The sequence below is a fragment of the Melospiza melodia genome, chromosome Z (assembly GCF_035770615.1).
Source record: "Melospiza melodia melodia isolate bMelMel2 chromosome Z, bMelMel2.pri, whole genome shotgun sequence".
NCBI lineage: Eukaryota > Metazoa > Chordata > Aves > Passeriformes > Passerellidae > Melospiza > Melospiza melodia.
Window position 1 is genome coordinate 8,578,948 of NC_086226.1, and position 24,357 is coordinate 8,603,304.

Sequence of the window (24,357 nt, forward strand, 5' to 3'; positions counted from 1 at the left end):
CTCATATGTGGATTTCTGCAGGCCTGGGAAGAACAGTCAAACTATTAAAAAGTCATCTGCAAGGATGCTGCTAGATGTCAGAGAGGAGTGTGGATGCTCTGGAGTTCACAATGGGATGAATCTCTAAGTGTCAAAGTGTCTGTGGTGCATGATCTCAGCCTTTCCAGCTGGTGATGGAAGGAAGGAGAAAAGCTTTTTCACAGTACTGCCAGGGAGAAGAAAATAGAAGAGAGACAATAAGTCCATTAAATAGAATTGTTTTCTCACCAATTTCTTTTCCTCTCTCAAATTGAGAGAGAGGAAAAGATTGAGATCCTTGCCATCTCTTTATACCTGTCTTTAGCAAGACTAAAAAAGCCCAAAGAGATGTGTGGGAGATTGGGAACAAAACATGACTATACAGAAATAGCTATTAAGGAAAGCTTGAGGATACTTTGAAAGCATCTCAAATGCTTGGCTAACCTCAGCAAATACTCTTCAGGGCATTAAGGGAATTAATGATAGAATTTAAATAACTGTGTCCCTTTGCTTTAAAAAAGAAGGTAGTCTGGTGCCAGGGGTGTTGACAGTGCAAAGGACGTCCCAGTCTGAGGGGCAAGAAGGGTTCCCAGGGAGTTGATCCTGTCCCCACATGAAGTGGTGTAATGTCTCTGCACTCTCACATGCAAGTTCAGCTCCAGGATGCCCCTCTGAAATGGGATTACAGCCCCAGCCTGAAAGATCTGTGCCATTTATTCCTCAGCTCAAAGAGGCATCCCAGGCAGCCGTGCCTTAAAGGTGAAGTGAGCTGCAGCTGGACGGGTGAGTGAAAACCAGGCTTTGGTGTTGCAGGTGAGTTTGAGAGTTGCAGAGCTTCCCTGACAAAACTGGTTTCAATATGGAAGCAGGAATGGAAGAACAGTGAGACTTCAAAGTGATGGTGAAGCTCTTTGAATGCCTGTCCTGACCTTTTGAGGTTGCTGGTCTATCCAAAGTGATCTTCCCCTTGATCCAGTCAGGATGGCTGACTTGCATTTTGAAAGCAATATAATCTGCCTTCTCTTTTTCCACTGGCCTGACTCTGAGAACATGGGCTTCTCCTCTGGCAAGTCTCTTACATGTGAATTAAGAGATAAAGGAAGGTGCAGAGGGACATCTGAGGGCGGGCTGTCAGTAGATGCCCTTGGCGTTGTGATGCAGGTTGGCTTCTGGATCATCTTTTTGGCTGGTCCAGGGAAGGGGACCAGGGTCTCTCCACTACTCATCTGCCCTCCTCTGTTACAGCTCAGGCCCTAATGGGTCTGGTGGCTTTCAGATGTAGCTGAGACCTGGGCACAATACTCACCTCTCCAGCCTAGTTCACCCTCTAAAATTGACCCACAAGCTGAGTTTTCTCCTTAGCCTTTGTTGTGTGGAATCTGGGCAGCCCTGGACGTGAGTCCCACTGCCAGCAGAAATCTTCTCCCTACACTTTTGCAGGGGGTGATTAAGTCCTCTCCTGATCATCTCTTGGCTTAGTTGAACCAATAGAGTGCTCTGTGTCTGCACAGCAGGCTTTCCAGTTCCCAATTCATTCTACTAATTATTTTTGGAAGCTGTTCTACTTCCACAACCTCCTTTTTTTCCACAAGCGTGGACACCAGCACTGGAGGCAGTAGCCAGGAATAGTCTCACTGTGCTCTAGCAAGAGCTAATACTAAGCTCATGCTGTTAAGGATACTCCCTGGTGTATGCAGGGCATTTTTTTTCCCTTAATTATATTACTGTGCTTGAACAGCCTGACTTGTGTGTAGGAGCCACAGAGCAGATTTGGAGCAGCGTTTTGGGATGTAGGAGGCTCTTTTAAGTTAACAAGTGGGGCTGCAGTGTTTGATTGTGCTGGCATAGGTGGTGCTCAGCCTGGAAGGGCAGCTCCAGCCAAGGGGACACAGCAAGGAGAGCCAGTTGCCCTTGTGACACTGGGCGTGCAGCTGATGCAGCGTGGCAGGGCTTTGCTTGTGCCATGGCCCCGGGTCCGAGGGTAGGGATGGAATAGTGATGATGACTGGGGAGGATCGGCTTTCTGCTGAGCAAGTAGGTGGAAAGTCAGGCAACAAAATTAGCTGAGTACACAAACAGTCTGGGCTGGAGGAGGTTCTCTCCCCTGGGAGAGATTAAGGCATGTGGTGCCTTACGTAGCAGCGATGGCCCGTGTGCGCTCGCCATGCTTGGCGCTCTGAGCTGACTGTTGTTGAGCTGCTGGCTCTGTGCTCTGTCCTCGTCACTCCCAGCCCCTTTCCGGTGACCAGCTGTGGTAGAATATCTCCTGACACATGCTCCATCCTTCTTGCTGCTCTTTTCCCACCGGTGGTTGAGTGCCCTGCCCTCCACCCCTGGGGCACTTGAGCTCAGTTCTGCATCTTGCCTGGATCGATATGTCTGGGTGCCGATGGTGCTGTGGGACAGACAGGACTCTGTAAGCCCTGTGTCCTTTGGTTTGTGCCAACTGAGCTTTTAACAGCAGAGGCTGTACCTGTGAACATCATATGAGACTTCAGAAATAGCTGTGATTGCACTCAGACTGTGTCCTTGAGCTGCTGGGTGCAAATGTCAGCACACCCCTGGGCATGGAGCAAGTGCCACCCCTGTCAGCCTCTTCCCTGACACACAGAGGATCACAGAGCAGAGGTGATAGGTGCAGCTGAGCATAGCAATAAAAGTCTTCAGATCCTCAGCTGTTTGTCACCTGGAAGTGACAAACGTGCATGCTCTTGGTCCTGGCAGCAGGCTGGTGGGCAGTGATTTTCCTTGGATCCCTGTAGCTGTGGTCTCTGTGGGAGGTTGTGGCTGACCAGGACCCTGCAGGTGGTAGCTGTTTCTAGTACAGGTCTGGAACATCCTACCCAAACTCCATGAAACAAACAAACAAAAAAAAAAAAAATATAATTTGTTGCATGGTTTGGTTTTGTTTTGGTTTTGTTTTGGTTTTTTTTTCCTGCAGCAGGCCAGATCTGCTATTAAGTGTCAAAACACCTTAGCAGGTGGTAACTTTTTTTGCAACAAAACTTGATGCAGGAATGGAAAACTTCCAGCAAAGTCTTAATCTGACTTTATTTCTGAGAAGGATGGGAGCTCTTCCCCCCCAACCTATCGAACAGGATCCAGATAAACATTTGGCAAGGTCTGAATGTAAAGTCCCTTGGTGGGTCAGAATTCATGGTACATGGTAAAGCAATAAGAGGCTTGAAGGTGTCTCAAGTGGCATTGCAAGTAATCTCTTTAATTCTGCTTTTAATTTATGTCTGCTAATGAGCAGGGAGGAGTGGCAGAAGTTTTAAATTCATCTTGTGTAACTTGGAAAAGAGAATGAAACTTGAGGAGCCGCCAAAAAAAAGGAAAAAACAGGCAAGGATGTGAAAAGACTGTAAGGAAACCAAAACAAGAGAGGATGAGAAATGAAAACTCCAGGCTACTGCAGGAGGGAAATTAAATCCTAAAGTGTTAGGAGTTTAGATGTTTCCTGTGCTGAAAGCATCAGACTTCAAGCATTTTGCAAATGGAGTCCAGGGGCCAGGTTTCTTTCTGCATAGTTAGGTGTGCACCATGCTGGGTTCCCATCAGCTGCCTGGCTCCAGATGTACAATTGCCCTGCTTAGGCAGGAGTGGGGATGGGGGGAGAGCTCTCTGGTGGTCTCCTTTCTTGGTGTGCATCCCCGGGGACTCTCCCCTGCTCTGAGGCTGCTGGTGTCGGGGCTGAAGTTAACACTGTGGGTCCTCCAGGTACTTGCAAATAGCAGCTTGACCTGATTCCCTGGCTGGTTTTGGGTCAAAGGGTCACTCTGACTCATAAGCTGCTTCTTTGGCAGCATTTATCACAGAGCCAATAACCTTGGTGTCTTGTAGCTCCTTTGTCATGGGTGTGTGCCACCAGAAAAGCAATAAGGAAGGAGCAGGGAGTATGGAAGGAACAGGTCTGCATTTTCTGTTCTCTCTTTCTGGCCTCAAATTCAGTCTGAGAAACTCTAAGGAGGTGTCTCAAGGTGGAAAACACATTGGAGAGGACTGGAATTGTGTTTTGCTAGATCCAAAGATGGCCTGTGGCTCTGCCACCAAAAGTTAAAAAAAAAAAAATCCAGGTTGTGCAAGTTGGGGGAGATTTTGCTCTGTCTCCAACTCATCCACTGGAGTGGGGCTTTGGAAACAGGCATCTTAAACCCCAGTTTATCTTTGTCTCCTCATGGCTGCCTCTGGACAAGGCAGATGTTGAATTGCATTGCTTCCCCTTCGTGTTCACGTGCAGACCCCCACAGCCCTGGCTAGTAAATTCTAAGCCTAAACTTCTCCACAGGAAACTGCAAAGTAAATATTCTCTTTTGGAAACTTCTTTCCCGGTTGAATTGACTCTCTTGGTACTTTCATGCATTTCAAGAAGTCAGAACAGCTCACAATTGAAAACAAGCAATGTTTAGCTCCTGTGAAGGGAAATAGTCAGGTACCAGAAAGACTGTCATTTTCACCATGCTCTTACAAAAGAGGGTGTTACAGTAAGCTTGCTTATTTCACTGGAGGAGAATTCAGCAGGCTTGATGGAAACCGGATGAGACAGGCAGAGTAAATGGATTTTGCTGGGCGAATTGAAAGCAAAGGAACGCACGTGTGGTGGCTGGTCAAGAATTAACTGCGTCTTGCAGAAACCAGGAATGAATTAAGGACAGAGAACTAGGAAGCCCTGAAACAACATCTGTCCAGCTATATTTAAGGTCTCCTCACCTGTGGTATGGCTCCAATGAAAATTGGACACAGCGAGCCAGGTGGCTCTGTTGAACTGTCTCGCCGCATTTTGGCTCTCCGTGGGCTGGAAGGATTAGGAGTGTTGAGCTCCAGCACGCTGCCGTGATGGTGTAAGGTGAGTTGCGGGGGCTTTCTCCAGATGCAGCATCCCATGGGGTCACCATCACCTGCTGGAGGTGGCCAGGAGCTTGGGAGAACTGCTGGGGTAGGGCAAAGGAAAAGGTCAGATGCCTCCTGGTCCCTGACCCCCAGGGGAGGAGTGATACCCAGCCTTGCTCGTGGGGCAGGAGGTTCTGCAGTGTTTTCCCACTTTTAGAGGGTGATGCCCAATGAGCACAGTGTGGGGATCTCTGTATCCCTTACTGGCACAAAGCACTTATTCCCTGCTCCTGGTGCAGCATCAGCAAGGACCCTTCTGTTGGAGTGGGACCTCTGTCCTGTCTTGCTCACAGCTGTGTGGAGGGCTGGGGAGATGGGGCACTGGAGAGGTCTACAGCATCTTATCTGTGCCCTCTTCTGCAACAGCTCACTGCCATAACATGAGAACAAGGCTCCCATCCTGCAGCCCTGCAGGCTCTGAGCAAAACTGCTTGTTTGTACCATTATAGCTACAAAAAACAATATTCCAGGGCCAGGGGCATGGGAATGTATTGGTTTTGTATGCAAGGCTTTGGTGGTGGGGGTGGGAGCTGCAGAGGTGGTTTCTGTGAGAAGAGCTGCCAGAAGCTTCCCCTGTGTGTGACAGAGCCAAAAACAGCTGGCTCCAAGACAGACCTGCCACTGGCCATGGCCAGGCCCACCAGCAGCTATGGCAGAGACTCTGGGATAGCAGATTTAGGAAATGGGGGAAAAAATGCAGTTGCAGCCAGAGCCGAGAGGAGTGAGGGTGTGTGGGAGTGGCAGCTCTGCAGAGAGCGAAGGCCTGGAGGGAGGAGGTGCTCCAGATGTCAGGGCAGGGGTTGCCCTGCAGCCCATGGTGATGACCAGGGTGAGGCAGCTGTGCCCCGGCAGCCCTTGGAGTCCCTCCCGGGGCAGATATTTATGTGCTTTCTGTGGAAGACCTCATGCCATAGCAGGGGGATGCCCAAAGGAGACTGTATCCCTCACTGGAGCAGGCTCCTGGCAGGAGCTGCGGCCTGTGGAGAGGAGCCCACACTGGAGCAGGTTTGCTGGCAGGACTTGGGACCCTGTCCATGTTGGAACAGGCTCTTCCTGACTCTGTGAGGGGATCTGTGCTGGAGAAGTTAATCAACTGCAGCTGGTGAGACAGACCCACATGGAGAAGTTTGTGTAGGACTGACTCCTATGGTAGGGAATCCACTCTGGAGCATGGGAAGAGTGTGAGGATTCCAGTCTCTAAGGAGGAAGGAGCAGCAGAGACAACATGTGATGAACTGACTGCATCCTCTAATCCTCATTCCACTGAGCCTCTGGGAGAGAGGAGGTAGAGAAAATTTGGGGTGAAGTTGAGCCCAGGAAGAAGGAAGGGGTGAGGGGAAGGTGTGTTAAGATTTGGTTTAATTTCTCATTACCTTACTCTGATTCAATTGGTAATAAAATACATTAATTTCCCCAAGCTGAGTCTGGTTTTCCAGTGGCTGTAATTGGTGAATGATTTCTCCCTGCCCTAATCTTGACTGAGGAGTTTTTGCTGTATTTTCTACCTTCCCTGTTCAGCCGAGGAAGGGAGTGATAGATTAGCTTTGGTGGGCATCCAGCCTGGGTCAGCCCACCACAGGGAACTCTGAGCTTCATCCCCTGGGGATAACCAGGCAGGAGTCCTGCAGAGGGGAGGGCAGCATGGCTGGGTGTGCTGTGCTTCTCCCAGGCTGATGAAGGAGCCTCAAAACTGCTGAGGGCTCTGTTTAGTGTGTGAGGACAGCTACAGGCAAACAGCCTTTCTGGTGTCATCCTAAGGTAAACCACCTTGGCAGGGAAAAGTCTGAGTGCCAGCATAAAATATCCTCCTTAATCATACCCCAAGATACTCCTCTAGCAGAGACTTCTTTCCTAAACAGGAGTGACATTGGCCAGGTATAATGCACAACAGCAGCCTCCTTGTGTAGCAAATGTGACCCAGAGTGTTAGGAAGAGGATTTTAGCTCTTCCATGTTGGCTGTCTTGCCTCCCCGGTGAGCACTGAGGCAGAAATATGCTCATTAATAAAAAAATATTGTGCTTTGCCTCTTGGTAGAGACTCTATTTACTTTAGTAAAGGGAAGTTATATTCTCCATCAGTATAAATCAGGAATAGTTGCCAGTGCTGTGTCCCTTGGCAGGCTCATGAGCTCCAGCCAGAGATGAGGAGCAGAGGCACTTGAATAGGGGGCAAATAATAAGCAAATTATAAAGCTTACCATTTATAAGCTTATAAAAAATTAAGCAAAACCATGTAAAGACTGAAGAAAGGTAGGGCATCTCAAGATGAGGGAGACTGCTTGGGAAGAGATAGCCTGGGAAATGCTTAAGAAGTGTCTGTTTAACCTTAGAGCACTACACCCTACATGTAACCCGTGAATTCATTTGGATCTCAGGGCTGATAATCCATACATGGCTCTTGGACATTTTATTTATGTTTTCTGTGCATTTGAAGCCAAAACACCTGGAGTCCCTCTTCATCACTGACCTGTATAAGGTGCAAGGTGGAGATGTGCTTGGGCTCAAAGCCTTGACTGCATATTCACAGATTCACCTGGATCTTGCCTTCTCTGTTGGAAATGGCTGGATGTGAAGCCTCTGCTGTTCAGCAGAGAGATGCTGCCCATCTCTGTGTGTTGGTTGGTGGCACAGACCAGTTCTGCATCATGGCTGGTGTCAAGGCTGAATGGAAACTCCAGGATGAGAGGGATGGACAGTCAGTCTTACACGGGCCCTGATGGCAAGGGTGAGCTAAGTTTATTTCCTCTTTGCCAAAAATTAAGTCCTTCAGCTTGCCAGGTGTACCAGCAGCCCTCAGTTTTGCAGAGCCATCAGTGTCCCTGCTGTTTCCAGCACAGGGTTCCGTGTGCCCCCACTACTGCTCTCCTCTGGACCTGTTCCATATCAGCCTCTCCCTTGCTCCACTGCTGGCATGGCCACTGACTGGATTTCTCCTTCCCTGCCAAGGTGCTGCCTGCATCTCCCTGTGTGTCAGCAGGCACCTGGATTTCCCAATTCCTTTGAAGGGAAAGGGAACTTGCTTGCCTGGAGCTCCCACTGGCTTTAGAGGCAGACTGTGCCCTGGGGAGCTGTAGGGCGATCGCTTTCCAGTTGCTGTCATGTCAACAGAGGCTTGCTATGCAGCCACAGCTGCTGTGGGACAGGCTCTCTGTCTGCTGGAGGGTTTGTTTTCTCTCACCAGCCTCCTTTGCTGGGTTAAAGCCTTTGACCTGATGAAGTCTGGCAAGCTGGGCTCCTTGTGGAGTGTGCTTTGGGAAGGGCATTGCTTAGCATTGGCTTGTAGCTGCCCATTGCAAAGTTAGCAGCAAGATTTTTATCTGCTGACAGCATTCCTGGGTTCAGCAGCCTGGCAGGAGGCTGACTGGACCCAGAGCTGTGGTTATGCAGCTGCTGCAGTGCCTTTTGCAGCACTCTCAGAGCCCTGTGCCACTGCCATTGCTGGAGATGTTGCAGGGGCTGGAAGTCCTTATAGGTGTGGTGGTGTCCAGCTGCCAGGCTGTGTCCTCACTGACTGTCTGCATCCTGGGCTTTCCCACTACACAGGAGTACAGGCAGGGTTCTGCCTCTCCCTGATACTGCAAGGGCAGAGCATTTTCAGTGTGAACTACTTCTGTGCCTTTCACTCGCTTAGAAATGTCCTAATCTTTATGCTAAAGCACTTCCCTGCTCTCCTCTAGCAGGGCTGGGCCCCGGTGCGCCACACCTCCGGATTTGTCTTCCTTACCTCTCCATCCTTTTAGGCCCCCAGCCCAGCCTAGCAGTGCTCTGGGGAGAAGCATCCTTTGGGGAATGGAAGCTGGGGAAGCAGACAGCAGCAGGATAAGCAGAGAGAGCACCTTGCTGCATCCTAGTCAGCAGTGCCACCTGCGACTGTCACGTCTCCTGCCAGCCAGATGCTGCCCGTGGATCCCATCTCCCACAGATGGGCAGGCACGGGGAGCCCATCGAGTGCCTTTTAGCAGGAGGCCAAGGCTGCTTCTGGAAGCTGGGAGGACAATGAAGGCGCTGAAGCAGCCAGAGCACTGCCGGGGGCAGAGGGGGACAGGCAGGCAAGGGGAAGCCATGCAAATGGGGACTTTGATGTGGCTGCAAGGACCGGGGCTGGAGCATTGTTCCTATCACATCACATCAGTTTCACATTCCTCATGCAGGAGTGATCAACGCTTTCAGGGCCAGACAAAAGAGCGGGGAGATGAACAAAAGCGAGAGGGGGGGCTTTACCTACTGCAGAATAGAGGCAGAGGATGAATTGCTCTCTTGGCAAGCCATGGAGATGGGCTGGCGGTTGCTGTGCTTTAGAGCACCAGCTTAAAATTTTTCTCTTTTATTTAGAGGAGGGGGAAAAAAAAGGTAGGAGAAAGGGTTTCCTGTGTGTAAAAGGGGGTATAAATAAGATAGCACGACAAGTATCTGTGGTCCTCTTGCATTCCCTTGCCTGGTCTCCCCAAGTGATGAGTCTCATCCTATTGCAGAAGTGCCCTCTTGAGAAGAGCTGGCAAACATGGGTTTGACCCAGACTGCAAGGTGAGAATACTTCAAGGGAACCTTCTCCCAGAATTAGCAAGGTGAAGGGGCTTGGAAGGGCCTGACCACAACCCATGGAAGATGGGGCTCTGCGGACCCAAGAAGGTTGCTGGCATCAGCAAGAGCTGTGTTGGAGGGAGCTGACCATTGTGCCCACCTCTCCTGAGCTGAAGTGTGAGGAGTAGAAGGGTGGAGGAGGTGAGGAAGCACTTCATCTTTGCAACTGGTCATTCTGGGGTCCGGCCTGCTGCTGCAGGGAAAACTTGGTAAAGGCCCTTTACTGGGCTGGTTTTTGCTGGAGCTGGAGAGCAGGGATAGAGCCCAAGGCAGAATACGGCACACGTCCACCTGTGCATGTGTTTTTGTGCTGCCATCTCAGCCTTTGCTGCAGCCCCAGTGGCTGAGCCCAGGGTCACTGAATTCTGGCTCTGCTCACTTGTTTTTCCATCCTTGATGTCTCCTGGCTCTTGCCTGTCACTGACTCCTCTCTTCTCTGTGAGCCTGGATCCCCATTCTGCCTTGCCCTCAGCTTCCTGCTTTCTCTGCTGTATGCTGGTATGCCCTTACCTCAGGAAAGAGTGCATTGTACCAAATCTCTATTTCCCCCTTGCCTGTGCTATCTGCAATTCGGATTTTGCCTGTGTTAAGTGGAACTTAATAGCTCCTCAAGGATACTCCAGCCTCTCAGCCTTTCCCAAAAACCTCTCTCCTGTGCGAGCACAAACCTTGAACATTGTCCCCACTGCACACCCATGCCCTGCTCTCCCAGCCCCATGCACTGCTCTGGCTGCCCCCCCTTAGCCCTGACCCAGAGCCCCCTCCCCTCCCTCAGCTCCGGGCCCCTCTGCCTGAAAGGCTGTCAATCAGGCTGAATTGTCTGGTGGTTTTGTGATGTGGAAAGACTCCCACCAAGGAGTCAAGGGCCAGGCTGAGACCTTTAAACTCGATCCCATTTGTGTCTTAAATCAAACAGGAATCCAGGTCCTGGGATGGAGGGGGAGGTTTAAGGGGATGCAGGGGCTCAAAAAGCCTCCACTGCCCCCCTTGAGTTTTCCTGGAGTCCTTTCCCCACCTGCACTTTGTGGAGCAGGGAATGTGCCCATGGCCCTGGAGTTTAGGGCTTTGTTTCTCTCTGTAGTCCTCTGTTCTGGGGGTTGGCAGCGCTGCTTCCTTTAGCGCTGGCCCTTTGAACCACCCTCTGCCTTGGGGTACATGGCAGAGATGGTCCTCTGAGCAAGGATTGAGGAATATGCTGGGAAGTGGAGACTTACCTAGGGAAGTTGGGAGCATGTGGAGGTGGGGAGGTGGGCAGAACTCAGCAGCATCTCTGGTCTCACCAGTTTGTGGTGGCTGCTGCTGCACGGGCGGATGTGGGTGCAGAGGACAGATCAGTGGCTGATGTCCTGGAGATGGTTGCAAGGTTAAAAGTGATGGTTTAGCCTCCTCCCAAGACTCTACAGGTAAGCTTGACCTTACAGGACTGTTGTCATTGCAAAGAGGAGAGTGCCCTGGTTACTGTCCCTGGTGTGCCCATGGCTCAGTGGCTTGAATCACACAGTGCCTGGTGTTGAAATTCATCTGCTGGTGTCTACAGAGAGGGAATAAAACCAAAATGAGATCGCCCAAATTCCCAATCTATTGCCAGAATAGGGCATCAGGGCAGACAAGGAGTGTTAACCACTCTCTGCTTGTCCTTACTGTGTGTAAAGATAGGCTTAGTCTGCAGAAGGAAGATCATCTTAAATGGCAGGTTGGAATTTCTGCTTTTTTCTCTAGAAGGGGGTTTGACGGGGAATAGCTAGACCTGCCGTAGGGCTGATCCCCATTTCATCTCATGGGGCTTGCTGGGGGCCCTTGACCTAGGGCTGCTGCAAAGAGGAGGGAGAGCAGGGCTGGGTGGGGAGCCAGCTGCTTTTTCAGCTCAGTTCGTGTGTTTCTCTGCCTGCTTGTGAGCAAAGGGTTTGCTGTTCTTTTTTTTATTCCAACTTCTTTCCAAAGTCCGCATAGGTCAGAAATTTCATTTTGTCTTCCCCAGGGTAAGTTGCAAATCTCTCTTCCCCTGACAGAGCCGTGTTTTCAGGAGAAGCCTGGAGCTGCCTTAAGACATGTACAAGCTAAGAAATGCAGTGGCTGTGTTTATTTTTTGTGTTCTGGGCAAAGTCAGAGCTGCTGCCGGTGCTAAGTAAATACAGAGCTACCCTCATGAGTGACTGCATTAGCCAGGGCCATACTTGCTGCCTGCATGAAACCAGATGGATCTATCTGGGGACTGGAACAGCAGCTTTCTTGTGACTAGCAGAGGCAGAGCCACTGGCATTTGGATTACCAGCTCTCCTGTGCTTTTAACAGAGTGCCAATGTTTGACAAAACCATTAAGTTAAATTAGGCCCTACGTGTTTCAAGTGGATTCTGAGACTTCTGGCTGACTCATTAGCAGAGCTGTCTCTTCTCCCTTTCGTCTTTCTCTCTCCCTTTTTTTTTTTTCCCCTTCCTCTCCCTCCTCCATTTAATACCCTCCCTGTAGCAGGTTTTACTGCTGACATTTAAAAGCAACATGTGGAGACTCAAGGAGAGACCTGGCATTGGGATGGCGCTGCTGTGAGCCCAGACCTGCCGGGTCCCGCTGTGGTGGGCAGGGAGGATGTTCGGAAGGTGTTTGCTTGAGGCCGGCGCTGGATCCCACAGAGCCTGCGTATGGATCAGCCAGGGATGCTCCGCTCCCTGCAGAGCCCACGGCTGCTCTGCTTTTACCCATTGCCAGTGTTATTTATGGCCGGAGTTGCTGCTTTTGCTGGGCCGTTTCCAGAGGGCAGAGAAGGATGCCCTGGGCTCCCCAGGGCTCTCCAGGGATAGCAGGGAGCATCGGTGGGAACGGGGGCAGCGGCAGCACGGTCTGTCCGAGTCACCTTGACTTGCCTCTGGCGAAAGTGAAGTGCTTTAAAGAGGCACAGGGCGATGACCTTGTAAATGGATGCGTGACCCAAGTGCTTCCCCGTGGCGTCGGCTCCTTTGTGTCCCTGATACTGCTCTTCACGCCTGTGGGGAATCACTGGCGCTGGGGGGTGGTTGCTGGGGTCTCATTTGCACAGCTGCGTCTCGACCGTGCAAGCTCCGATAGTCACTGGTGTGAGAAATGCTGCCAGCCCTTCCCTGTCTCTCCAACACAGCTTTTCCTGGGGCAGCGCAGCCCCTGTGGGACCTGGCTCTGTCTCCTGGTGGAGCTGTAGCTGCCCTGCAGGGTATTTTGGGGGTGGAGTGTGAAGAGGCTGAGCACGACAGGGGCGCCAGCACCTGCGGCGCTGGGATTTGGAGGGATGGATGAACTCTGCATGAGGACCAGAGGCAGCAGCTTCACCGGAGCTGTGCTGCTGTCTGAGGTGGTGTCAGGAAAGAGGGAGAGCAGTGGCATGCAGCAGTCTTAAAGGCCAGGAGGCCAGGGATAGAAAAGCACTCAGTAGTGTTGGAGTGAAGGTTTTCCAAGCAGTAAATGTGCTGAGGGGGATTCGATGGAGCTTGTGCACTAAGGAGAAGATCCAGCAGCTGGATGGTGGAACAAAGCTGGAAAGGGCTTTCTGCTGGTGTCTGGGGTTTTGCAGCACTCTGGTGTGCTGCTCTGTAGTCCTGGTCCATGGAAGCGCACTGTGCCAAGTGCTGTACTGGCAGGCAACATCCCACATAGAGGCTTCTGTTCCTCTGCCTGAAAACTTCAAAATATCAGTTGCAGATGATGTGGGGACTGCAGACTTTGGAGAATCTGGTCTGCACTGCTGGAACAGCCTTCCCACTGAGCAGGTCACTGCTCTTTGCACTGAAATGCCCTCAAACCCCTCTGCTCCTGCACACCTCTTGCCCCTGGGTCTTTGCTGCCTTGGCCCCGTGTTTATCAGGTCATTCTGAGATGTGGCCTCTTGACGCACACGCTCTCCCCTCTTGCTCTTCCTGTCACAGACTGTCTGGAGAGGAGCCAGGAGCTGCACGAGGGGAGCTTTCAGCAGATCAACACGATTTTTGGTCTCGGGTGTACAGAGCTGGAGTGCTAACCCACGGAAAGGAAGTCTGGGTGAGGCCTTGGGAGAATCTCAGCACTGTGGAAGCTGCTCCCATTGACAGCCAGAACATGGTGCCCGTCACCACATCCCCCTGCAGTGGGCACAGCCCCCACCCCCATCAGTGTCTTGTTTCTCTGGGTGCTCTCTCGTTATTTCCATGTTCATTAATGCTGATACGCTCAATTGCATCAGCTCGTTTTGAGGGACCAAGTGCAATCCTGTGCCTTCATTTGCATCCCCGCTGCCTAGCTGTTGCCCAGGCAATGCCAGGTGCTTTGACATCATTACCCAGCCAACTGGCATCCTCTCTGCCCCATTAACCTTCCTGTAATTGACTTCAAATTGAACGGGGAAGGGGAGGGGAGGGGAGGAGCGAAAACTGTCTTGAAACTACAACTGTTTGTGCCACCATGGAGCAGGGATCTTTGCTTTTTGAAGGGAAAACTGTGGCAGTTGTTTACAGCTGGATACAACTAGGTTCGAGAGAGGTTTCTTATCTGTTAGGAAGCTGTGCATTTTGTCTTGGTTTGTAGATTTCCCCACCACTGTCTCCTGGGGGAATGAGATGTCAAAACTCCTTGGGGTGGTTTTGGGCAGGGGAACTCAGAGGGTTTGTGGGGAAGAATGATGTTGGAGATGCTGGGAGCAGTGGATCTGTGCAGCCCAGGGAGGGAAGGTGAAGCAGGATGTTGAGGGGCATCATGACAATCTCAAACTCCTTGATGGGTAGGGAGAGGCAGGAGATGGAGGGGTCTTTGTAAGCACCAAGGGACAAGTCACATACCACAGCCCAGTTTGGGGTCAGGCATTGAGAATTATCTTGTCCCCATGTCAAACACTGCAACAGGAGTAGGAGATGGGGATAAGTCCCATCTTTGAGATGCTCAGCCCTGACCTGCAGAGCCTCTGTACCCGAGATGGCTGATCCTGTGCCCCCTGCATGGCATTGAGTTGAGATCTGAATCAGGCTGCAATATTCTATAGCTCAGATCCTAAATCCATTCTGGTAACCACAAATACTCCTCTTTTTTTTTTTTAACTCTAAAACTTAAATGTTGAAATAGTATAAAACTTCTCTGGCGTTTTTCCTATTTAAAGGTAGAACTTGCTTTTTGTGTCATTTTTGTTTTGTCCCCTTTTGAGCCAAAGTCACCCAAACAGATGCTTCACTACAGATTCTCTACCACTGAACTGGCATCTTCTATCAACTTGAGTCAATTTTATTTATTCACCTTCTGCTTGCACAGCACTGCGGCCGCCAAGTCTTCCTGTGTTTGCTCATGACTTGTGCTGGATGTAATTCGTTAGGCTTAATTGAGCTGCCAGAGGAGAAGGGCAGTGCAAGAGTGGATGGATGGAACCCTTGGCATCAGCTGCTCGAGTGCCAAACCCAGCAGAACTGTTCCAGCAGAGCCCCTGGATAAGGCAGCTCTGCCCAAAGTGAGCAAGTGCTGAGCTTCTCTTGCAAGAGAATAACTTCCCATGTGCTTCAAAGCTGGAGCAAAGGGGTGAAATACTTTAGAACTTTACTGCCTCTTATTCATTATTTACTAATATTATTATTTTATTACTTATTACCTGTTACCTATTAAGAGAGGAGGTAATTCTGCACTGTGTCCTTAGCTTTTCAGAAGGCAGAGCTGAGGAACTTTTGGCAGGAGGGATAAGATGTAGGATTTCAGATGGTGTGATCCTTCCTGCCTGGCATGGGCTGTTTCTTGCATGGCTTCATCTTCTTATTCCCTGCAAGATGCAGGAGTCCACACAGGACCAGAAAAACCTGGGGCTTTTTGTGCAGACCTTGAATTGCTGCTGGGCTGTGGTGATAGGAAAACTGCTCATCCGCTCTAAGAGAGGAAATCTTTATTTGGGGCGAGCCTCGGGGCTGTGACTCCTGTGCTGTGTTATAGAAAAAGTCTGATGGGGGCAATTACTGATGCTTGTGGGTGGTGGTCTGGGGTCTGACTCTCATCTGGGAGAGGGTGTTCAAACCTTTGGTGGTCACAGTGCTTGGAGGCAGGTCAGGGATGCAGGGAGTGGAGCATAAGAGATCTCTGGGCTGAGGCAAGCAGCTCAAGCTGGAGGTGGTGTGACTGTGCCCTCAGCAGCTCTCTTGGGGAGCTCAGGCCCCTCATATTGCACTTGCAGTCAGTGAACCATGCTGTGAGGGGCACAGCTCTGCCTCTGTTTCCCCTAGAGCCAACAGACCTTGGTATCAATTAGCAGCTTAATTTGTAATTAATAACTTGCTGTCTCTTTTCTAAATGGCTTTCAGAGAGGGCTGATACAGGAGGGTCACCCAGCCTGCAACGTGCTGTCATCAACTGCCAAGGAGCATCCTGAAATTTGGGGAATGGGTTTGGACATGGGTGGTGTTAGAGACCAGGGAAACAGCCCTGGCAGGGGATTAGTGTTGGGGAAGATGAAACAGGAAAGCCTTATAAATATGATTGTCTGGCAAAAAAAATTGAGAATATAAAAAATATAAGCAAGATTGAAATGAAAGCAAGCTTTGAGATCCCTCAGTTACTGAACAACTGGAAAACAACGGTGTGGCTGGCTGAAGGCAATCCCCTTTTGATGAAACAACACCCTCTGCTCGCAGACAGGCCCAAGGGTCAGAGCAGACCCTGCCAGCTTGGCAGAAGGGGTCCAAAGAGGAGTTTTTAGGGTTTAAAATGTAACACACTATGGTAATGTAATGATTCCTATAGGCTGTATGGAAATGCTATAGGATTTGTATATTGTACTCGATTAGTTAGTGAGAATTAGAATATTCAACACAGAAGGACTTATTGTATTGTAACAAGAACCTTGCTGTCTTGCCCTTTTTACTCCTCTTACGCTCTTGCTGTCTTACCCCTTTTACTCTCTTAATCTTTTACTCTCTCACCCTCTCATCCTCTCTACCCCTCTCTTCTCTTGGGCCTGCTCTGTGGCTGGCAGCTCCCAGCAGGGCCCTGCACCCAGGCCCTCTGCAATAAACCACAAGTTCCAGACCTGGCTGCAGAGATCTCTTGTCTCTGTCCGTCCCGACCATCCTGTCCTACTCCCTGACGCTCCTACAGATTGGGATGCAGGCTGTCCTGGAGTTGAGTCTGGGACCTCAGAACACTAATGCTTTTCTGCATTTGCATCTATGAGTGCTGGCTGATAACCCTGGGGTGAATGTTGATCCCTGAGCAGGGCTCAGTCCAGGCACTTCCACCCTTGCAGTCCTTCAGTGGCAGCCAGCTCAGCAGTGCTGGGGGCTGCCCGTGTGTCTGGCGGGTGCTGCGAGGGGCTGGCAGGGCCATCCATCCCTTCCCCCTGCGAGTGGGAGCTCCTCCAGCAGCACAGGCTGTCTGTGCCCCAGTCCAGCTCTGGATCTTCCTTTCTGAGCCTGACATATGCCATCCTCCTTGCAGCTCTTTGTGGGTTTCCCTTCCTGTCCATATGGATGGTTGCTTTGCTGGCTGTCCCATCCTGTGGCGGTGTGAGGAGACTCCAGCCTGCAGGGTGCCCTCTGCAAAGGTCCCTGCTGTGTAGAAATTGGAGCTGCTTGCCAAAAGTGGCAGTGAGTGAAGAGACAGCAGAGATACAATCAACCCAGGGCCTCCCAGCAGAATGAACTTGCCCTTCCTTGAGCCCTGGGGAGATCTGCTAGCTTTAACAGTGTAATATGTTGCTCTCCAAGTAGTCTTCCTGGTACTGTCCTACAAGAAAGAGCTGGACATAACAATGATGGCATTCCTTCCCAATCCCCATTCTGCCCCATCTTTCTCTGGCATGCATGCTCCATGTAAGTGGCACAGAGGATTCCTGCCTTTGTGTCTTGCTCCCATCTGTCCCTCCCACTTTTTTTGGAGCCTGTACTCATTTTAGGACAGAAGTGCTGACTTCCTTTTTCTTTAGTGATTATTCCTGAATGATCAGGAATAATCAATCATTTTGATTGAGAAATCAAAAAAAGTGTCTGTGTACAGGGAGAAAAAAAATAATTTCTGTGCTTCACCTGGCAGAGGAGAGATGGCACAGAAAATGCAGAGAGGATGTGTGGAGCTGTGGGAACTGCTGGAAAATGATGGCAGGATGTCAGCACTGGGGGATGCTCTGCATGTCCCAGGTGGAGTGGGAGACAGGATGTCTGAGGGATAGATGTTCTTCTGTCACTCCAGCCTAGCCTTCCTTGTGTGAGTGATGTAAAGGGGTTGAAGTTGTTTGTGTTTTTCCATTCCAAGGCTTTTCAGTGCCCAGCTGTTTGAGCCAAGTGTTCCCTTAGCATTTGAGGCTCTCTGTGCAGGGAGAGATTTGCATCTGAGTTGTTTGGCATTCATTCGCTGTCCAGTGGGTCTCCTGTCTGGAAAGGTCTGCAGTCGGGTCAGAAGCTGAGTTAATTTGCACTGGAAGGCAGGCATACTTTGTTTTGCATGCTGGTTTCTTCCAGAAATCCCATTTGAGGTATTTGTTCTCTTATTGAAGCCGTGTTAGGAGCCATGGCAGCCTCCCTGCAAGGCTGAAAAAGAGACAGCTAGCCTGAAAGGTGCAAATTAAACCTGTGCTCAGTTAAAAACCGCTATTGCACTGTTAATGTGGGCCTTTTTACAGAGTTTTGGGGCTTTTTGCTTCCAGCCGAGGAAGAAATACTTAGCAAGAGTCCTGTGGGAAGTAAAGCAGGCTCCAGAGTTCAGTTTGCAGCTACATTGGATTAAATACTTTGAAAATTTGAGGGAAAAGTGCCAGAGGGTCTTTAACTCTCATTTGGATCAGCTCATGGAATGATGAGACAGGGCAGGCATTTTGGCACAGCCTGCCTGTGAGGAAGGAGACTTGGGAAGAGCAGCTGTGTGGGGCTGTGGTGCTGCTGAGGATGGGGAATGTGGCCACTGCTCAAACACAGGAGGTGTTTGGTTCGAATTTGATTATGCAAAACCTTTGCTCTTCCCTGCCTGGGTGCCAGACTTGGCATCTGTGTGGGTCATCTCCTCTGTGTCCCCAGGAATATGTCCTTCAGGGATTGCTCCAGAGCCCACCTCCAGCTCCCAGCAGTGTGTGTTTGCACCCCGGGTGGTTGTCATCACTGACAGCCCAAGGGCCATGGGTACAGATACCCCAAAATCATGTGTGTGGGGAGGGCAGATCCAGCTGCAAGTTTGGAGGGGATCGAAACCAGGAGAGGCCATAAACCTCTTTGCTGTTAAGAGGCTCTGGGTGACTTGTTACACCTCTGTGTGTTGGAGACACTGTTTGCACAGTCCTCAGCTCATCCCAGCCTGGGGGTGCTCCTGAGGCCTCAAATACACCTTTTTCATGCCCTGCAGCAAGATTGTCAGGGCTTTGACAGGTAAAAAGTGATCCCTACTGAGTGGTATCAGCACTTGAGCTTTCCTTCACCTTCCCTTGCACCCTGCCCAGCCCAGGAGGGAGCTGGGAGAGACACCCATCAGTGATGCCAAGGCTGTGCCATCTGTGGAGGGTCTGGTGCCAGTGGAGAGCCAGCTGTGGACTGCAAAGGGTTAAAGACACATTGACAGTAAACAGAAAGAGAGGACAAAGCAAGTCTGCTGTAATTATCTAGCATTTATTATTAATACGCTGGAATTGCTGGAAGCAGGCTCTGTAATGTGAATACTGATACAGAGGTTCAGAAGACAATTTAGCTCATCTGTCTGTTTATTAGTTCCCTCAGCTCCGGCAGGCAGTGAACTAAAGCCTTGTTTGCCACTGCCTTGTTGCTGTCCCTCCCTCTGCCCTGAACTCTTCACTGTTGCCATAAAGAAACCTGGTTCTGTTCATCCTCCAGCCGGGCACTGCAGCAATGTGTGGCATGATCCTGGATAGCCAAGCAAGGCTTTAATCCTTGACCTGAGCCTGCCTGTTTGCCAGGCAGGGCCCAAAGCCTGGAACTGGGCTGGGCAGAGCCTTTGCCTTTCTGAGAGCAGCACAGCCCCAGCTGAGGCTGGAGTGGGATGTCCCAGCTCCCAGGGCACAGGGCTGCAAATCCTTGGGGCAGCAGCAAGTCCACGTGGCATGGGCTGCTGCAGGTTGGGCCCCACAGCTCCTCATAGGGCTGTATGAAGGGAGAGGACAGAAGAGGTTTAGGAAGCTGCCTGGGAAGTAATTGGGAAGCTGTCTAGGAAATAATTAAAGGCTGGTGGGGTGGAGAGAGCACGAAGAAGTTAAACCATCTGTCAGGGGTTTCAACAAGTTTCCTTTTCCTTCTGTGGCTTGATAGGATTTGTCATTCTCACTTCTGTCCAAGTTTCTGAGCTTCAGCCTGGGTTTTTCTTGCATATCCTGAGCATATAGGACATCCATTCCCTTATGTATTATACAGTAGTTTAAAGAGGATTAAGACAATAGCTAATCTAAATGATGAATGATGTAGATTGCTCAGCCTCTGAGCCACCATGGTTTTTCTTGCACACAGATTAGTCAGCTCAGTAGCTAAATATTGGGGCAAACAGTACAAATCCATACACATAAGCCTCCCTGGCTTGAATAGGATAGAAGGATTTAGAAATGGGCTCCGACACCGCTCTGTGTCTTGTCACGGCGTCTGCGGCCGCCTCGCTGACACGACGGATGGGGAAGGCGGCTGCTGCACAGCCCAGGTGGCCGAGGAAATACAGCATCCAGTGCTGCTGGGTCGATGCTGCCATCAGATACAGATGGTGGCAGGAGAGGGAAGGGATCGATGCTGCTCACCTCCCTGCTGCTGGAGCTGGCTGTGTGCCGGCTTGAGCCCGGGGAGGCTGATCCTGCCTCTGAGAGAGCAGAGGGATAACACAGGCTGGTGGGGTTTTACTGGCCTGAAAAGGCTGGTGTGGCTGGTACCTGCCCTCTATCCCAGCATCAGTGCCAGGGTGGGCAGGGATAGAGGGCAGGTACCAGCCACACCAGCCTACAACCCTCAGGGAGTGTGACCTGTAGGAGAGAGTTTGTGCTAGCACTGGACTGACAGCAGGTTTTTCTTAAGCTCTGAAGCAGAAGGATTTAAATCTTTTATTTATATGTCTGGTCGAGCCTGTCAGAGTTGTGTCAAATATTTTTGACAAGCAAAAATGCCATTTGCTTCAGCTTAATGAAAAATGATTTTTATTTTCTCCCCCCCTCCAAGGAACTAAAGGAATTGTAGTTTCAATTGCAGACCCAAAAACTCCTCAGGAAAAAAACCCAACAAATCACGAAACAAAACCTAAAACCTGATTGTTGTGAGAGTTGGCTGTTAAAAGAGGCTCTAAGCTGATGTTTTGGGTCTGTGTAAAATGAGGGTCTGGAGAGCATTCAATCATATGGTATCTCCTTTTATGAAGCTTTCTGGGCATATTATTCTAATGACGTTTAATGGCACTGATTTCTTCTTCTTAACCAAGTGGGTCTTTTCCCAGTCCCACATAATTTTAATTTGCTCTCCTTCTGAGAAGCATGAGAGCTGGGACTGGCTTGACTTGGCACAGAGGAGGAGCTGTGTTGGTGGTTGTCTCATCCCTCCTGGTGGGGATGCATCTGGCTGTCTAAGGCTGAGGGTTGCGTGGAGGCAAAGCTTGCATCAGGACCAGCACTTGTCAGAAGACCTGTTCTCGAATGTTCTCTGTTCCTCTGGAAATAATTTGTTTTCTGTTGTTTAATAGGGAACAGTGTGGACAATATGGTTTGGCCAATACAGTGTGCCTAGCCCAAGGTCTTGTAGCTAAGCAAGCCCTGCCTCCTCCTTCCTCCCAGGCTGAAAATCCTTGGTGTGCTTGGAATGCCATGATGCAGAAGATGCTTTGTTCCCCTTCCCATGTGCCTCTGTTCCCTCTGTGTGAGGACCAGAACTGTGTGTGGTGACCAAGTGACAGTCACACAGTGGACTTGTGCAGTGGCCACACGGCCTGGTTGGGGGCAGAGAAGTGCTGGACCCTGTGGGATAGGTCATCTCCATCTCCCGACTTGGGTACAAGCCCTGCTCAGGGATGCAGGATGGATCTATGTCTGGATTTTACCTAGTCTCCTCACTGAGTGAGATCTGGGTTGAGATTCAGTCTGGGTCACAGCTGGCTGTGGAGAAGGTCTGGTTGCCACAGCTGGAACTGCACACAGATCCCTTCAGCTGGCTGGGTGGTGTGGCCAGACACACAGATACTGCAGGCTTGGGGAAAAGATGGTATGTCCCCCACACGCTCTTTCTTCTTCCAGAGTTTCAGGCAAGGCTTGCTTTGCCTATGCCCCCATCTTTGGGCATAGATCTCCTTTCTCCATAACCTAGCCCACTGCTTGGTAAGAGAGGCCCTTTCTTGGGTGCCAGCTGGGAGGAGGGTAGGGCAGTGGGGCAAGCTGACAAACACTCTCTGCTCATCCTGAGCTGTTTGTCTGTGCATCCTGACTCAGGATCAAGCTGTCACAGCCCTGTTCCCTGCCTTGTGTTGCTTCCCCTGGGAGCTGTCAGGAGGCTGCTGGAGCCATGCGGTAACATGGGTCTCGGGGAGGCAAGCAAGGTCAGATGTCTGCTCAGAAATGAGATTGGCAATGATGCCACCGGTGCTGACAAATGGCCTGTCATTAATCTCTGACTCATGGCAGCGGAGAGGGCAGCAGTGGAAGAAACCCATGAGGTCACTGGCAGCCTCTCTCCCACGGGACCTGCACACAACTTCCACCCTAAACCTTTCTGCAAGGGGTGAGCTCGTCCCTGGGATGGGAGGGGGGTCTTTTGCTACACACCTGCCCTGAGTTTTTGTGTTTGTGTGCAAGTGCAGGGCACAACTCCGGACGAGCTGCAGTCAAGGCCCTAAGCACCTGGGAACTGGCACAATCATACAGTCTGGAACTGGATTTTGGCTTGTGGCATAGCTCTGGCTCAGCACTGCTGCAAGCAGGATGAAGGTTGAAACAAAGCTTGTGCTTTCAGTGGGTTGCAATACCGTTGTGAGACACGAGGTGCTGTGCTGCTGGGAGAGGCTGCAGGGAGTTGGGGGAGACAGACTGGGATGCTCAAACCCTGGCTGTGCTCCCTCATGCTGGGGCATTGCCAGGGCTGAGTCTGCAGGGTGCTCAGCCCTCTTTCAGAGAAGGCTTTCCTCCTCTCCTGCTCTTTGAGTCTCTTCTCATGCTTTTTATAGAAAAGGGGTGTTTCCTCAGTTGCAAAATACTCCTTGGAGGTGATAGCCAAACAGACAGGAGTTTCTGTGGTAGTAGATCCTGATGGAGATGCTGCACTCCCGGCTCAGCCATGCTGGTGAGCTGCACAGGGCTAAGCTGCCTTTTAGGGCAGCTGCTGGTGCTACAAGTACAACCTTTGCCCACGAGCAGGGAAGAGGTGATTTTCTCCTCTGGGTTATTTGGGGGTTGCTTCAGTCTCTTTTAGGACGTAACGAGAGATGGTTAATCCACCTCAACTCACTCCAGATGCTTGAACCTCTCAGCGTGCACTGGGGAGTTGATGGGCAGCAGAAGGTAAAGGCTGCAGTGTGGGATTGGGATTGGGATTGGGATTTCTGTGCCTAGAAGGGCAGGGGAGAGGGGTGCACTGATAGTGATGAGGAGGTGCTGATTTTGGAGAGTGAGGGCTGCTACCACTCCAGGCTGCTGCAGCAGTGGCAGAGCCTGAGCTGTGCCTCCAGGACCTTCCCTCTCTGCCTCTGCTGAGCTACGATTTAATTTTTCGCTTTTCTTCCATCCCCTCTTAACTGGAAGAAGTCCTAAATAAAGTTGCTGTCACTTTTATTTATGGGCACAGAGGAAGACACGGACAAAAAGCCTGTGTGCTCCTGACAGCTACAAAGCATCCGGCTGTTTTTCCTCGCTCGCCTTGGCGAGGCAATCGATCTGGGCACAGGCAAGCACCCTCCCTGCATGCATGGGCCTCCCACGTGCCCCTGCCCAGGGCACCCACGAGCATGGATGGGAGGGGGCTCTGCATCCTGGGTCCTGGCTCTCAGCTGTTGCAAGGCCAGGCTTGTCTGGGGATACCTGTCCTAAAATCCTGGACCCCTAAAAATACAGATGCATGAACATGCCTGCCTTAAGAATCCATCACAGGCTTCTTGTCTCCATCTTGATTGGTTCCAGTGAGGTCAACTTTTTTTAATAACTCCTGGACTTCAGCAGGGAAAACTATTTCCTTCAGGAAATAATATAATTAAGGCTGCCTGACACTTCTGATTATAAGCCCCTGTCTTCAGTTGCTTGAAACTACGCCAGCCTTTAACCATTTGGACTGAAACTTCACATGTCTCTGCCTCCGGCTGAATTTTTTTGGAAAATTTTAGCAAAGAGAGTTTTAAGCTGCTCTCAGAACAGGGTTGGTGGGGGGAAGGCATTAGTTGATCCACAGTTTAAAATAAAATTAAAAAAAAAAAAAGCAGAAAAATTCTTGCAGTTGTGCTGAAGGAATTCCAGTATCTTTGTGCTGTGAGTCTGAGCCTGACAGTTTTGGGGAAGGTTTTGAGCCAGGCATCAGGGTTCTGCTCGTTGCTGACCGCACAGGAATCCGCCTTCCCCGCGCCAAGTGGCGAGGCTGTGAATCGCGGGCTGTGCGGCTGTGTCACACACAGGATGTGCGGGGCTGTCCCCCGCAGCAGGACAAATGCAAATGTCCCCTGCAAAACCTGTGCCCCCCGCTCCTGCGGGGATGCCTCGCTGCTGGGAAATGCTGCGCCCCTTCTGCTGGTGCAAGTAAAATTTGTGGATCCCTGACCAGCTTGTGCTGGACAGAAAGATTTTTGGCAAATGATGTGTGTTTGGATTTTTAATTTTTTTTTTTTTTCCGTTAAGCAAGTGGTTGAGTTATACGTTAGTCCTCGCTGTGCCATGCGGATGCATCATGTGGGACATGCAGCATGCCATGAGTGCTGGGCTTCCTCCAGCATTTTGCAAGAACCTGTTTTAAAAGTTAGTGCTTTTGCAGGCAGGT

The 24,357-nt window shown here is 50.7% G+C and overlaps 1 protein-coding gene across 5 annotated transcripts in view; it reads left to right on the forward strand.

The window, feature by feature from the left end:
- The window catches only part of CNTFR (ciliary neurotrophic factor receptor), a 202,286-nt gene that overhangs the window by 26,788 nt on the left and 151,141 nt on the right, over window positions 1–24,357 (forward strand). The window contains exon 1 of one of the 5 annotated variants that reach the window (XM_063180404.1): window positions 13,468–13,492. The exons of the other annotated variants lie outside the window; for them this stretch is intronic. The gene's annotated coding sequence lies outside the window, so the exon portion shown is untranslated. Of the gene's footprint in view, window positions 1–13,467; window positions 13,493–24,357 lie in introns of those variants that run through there. 5 annotated transcript variants of the gene reach the window in all.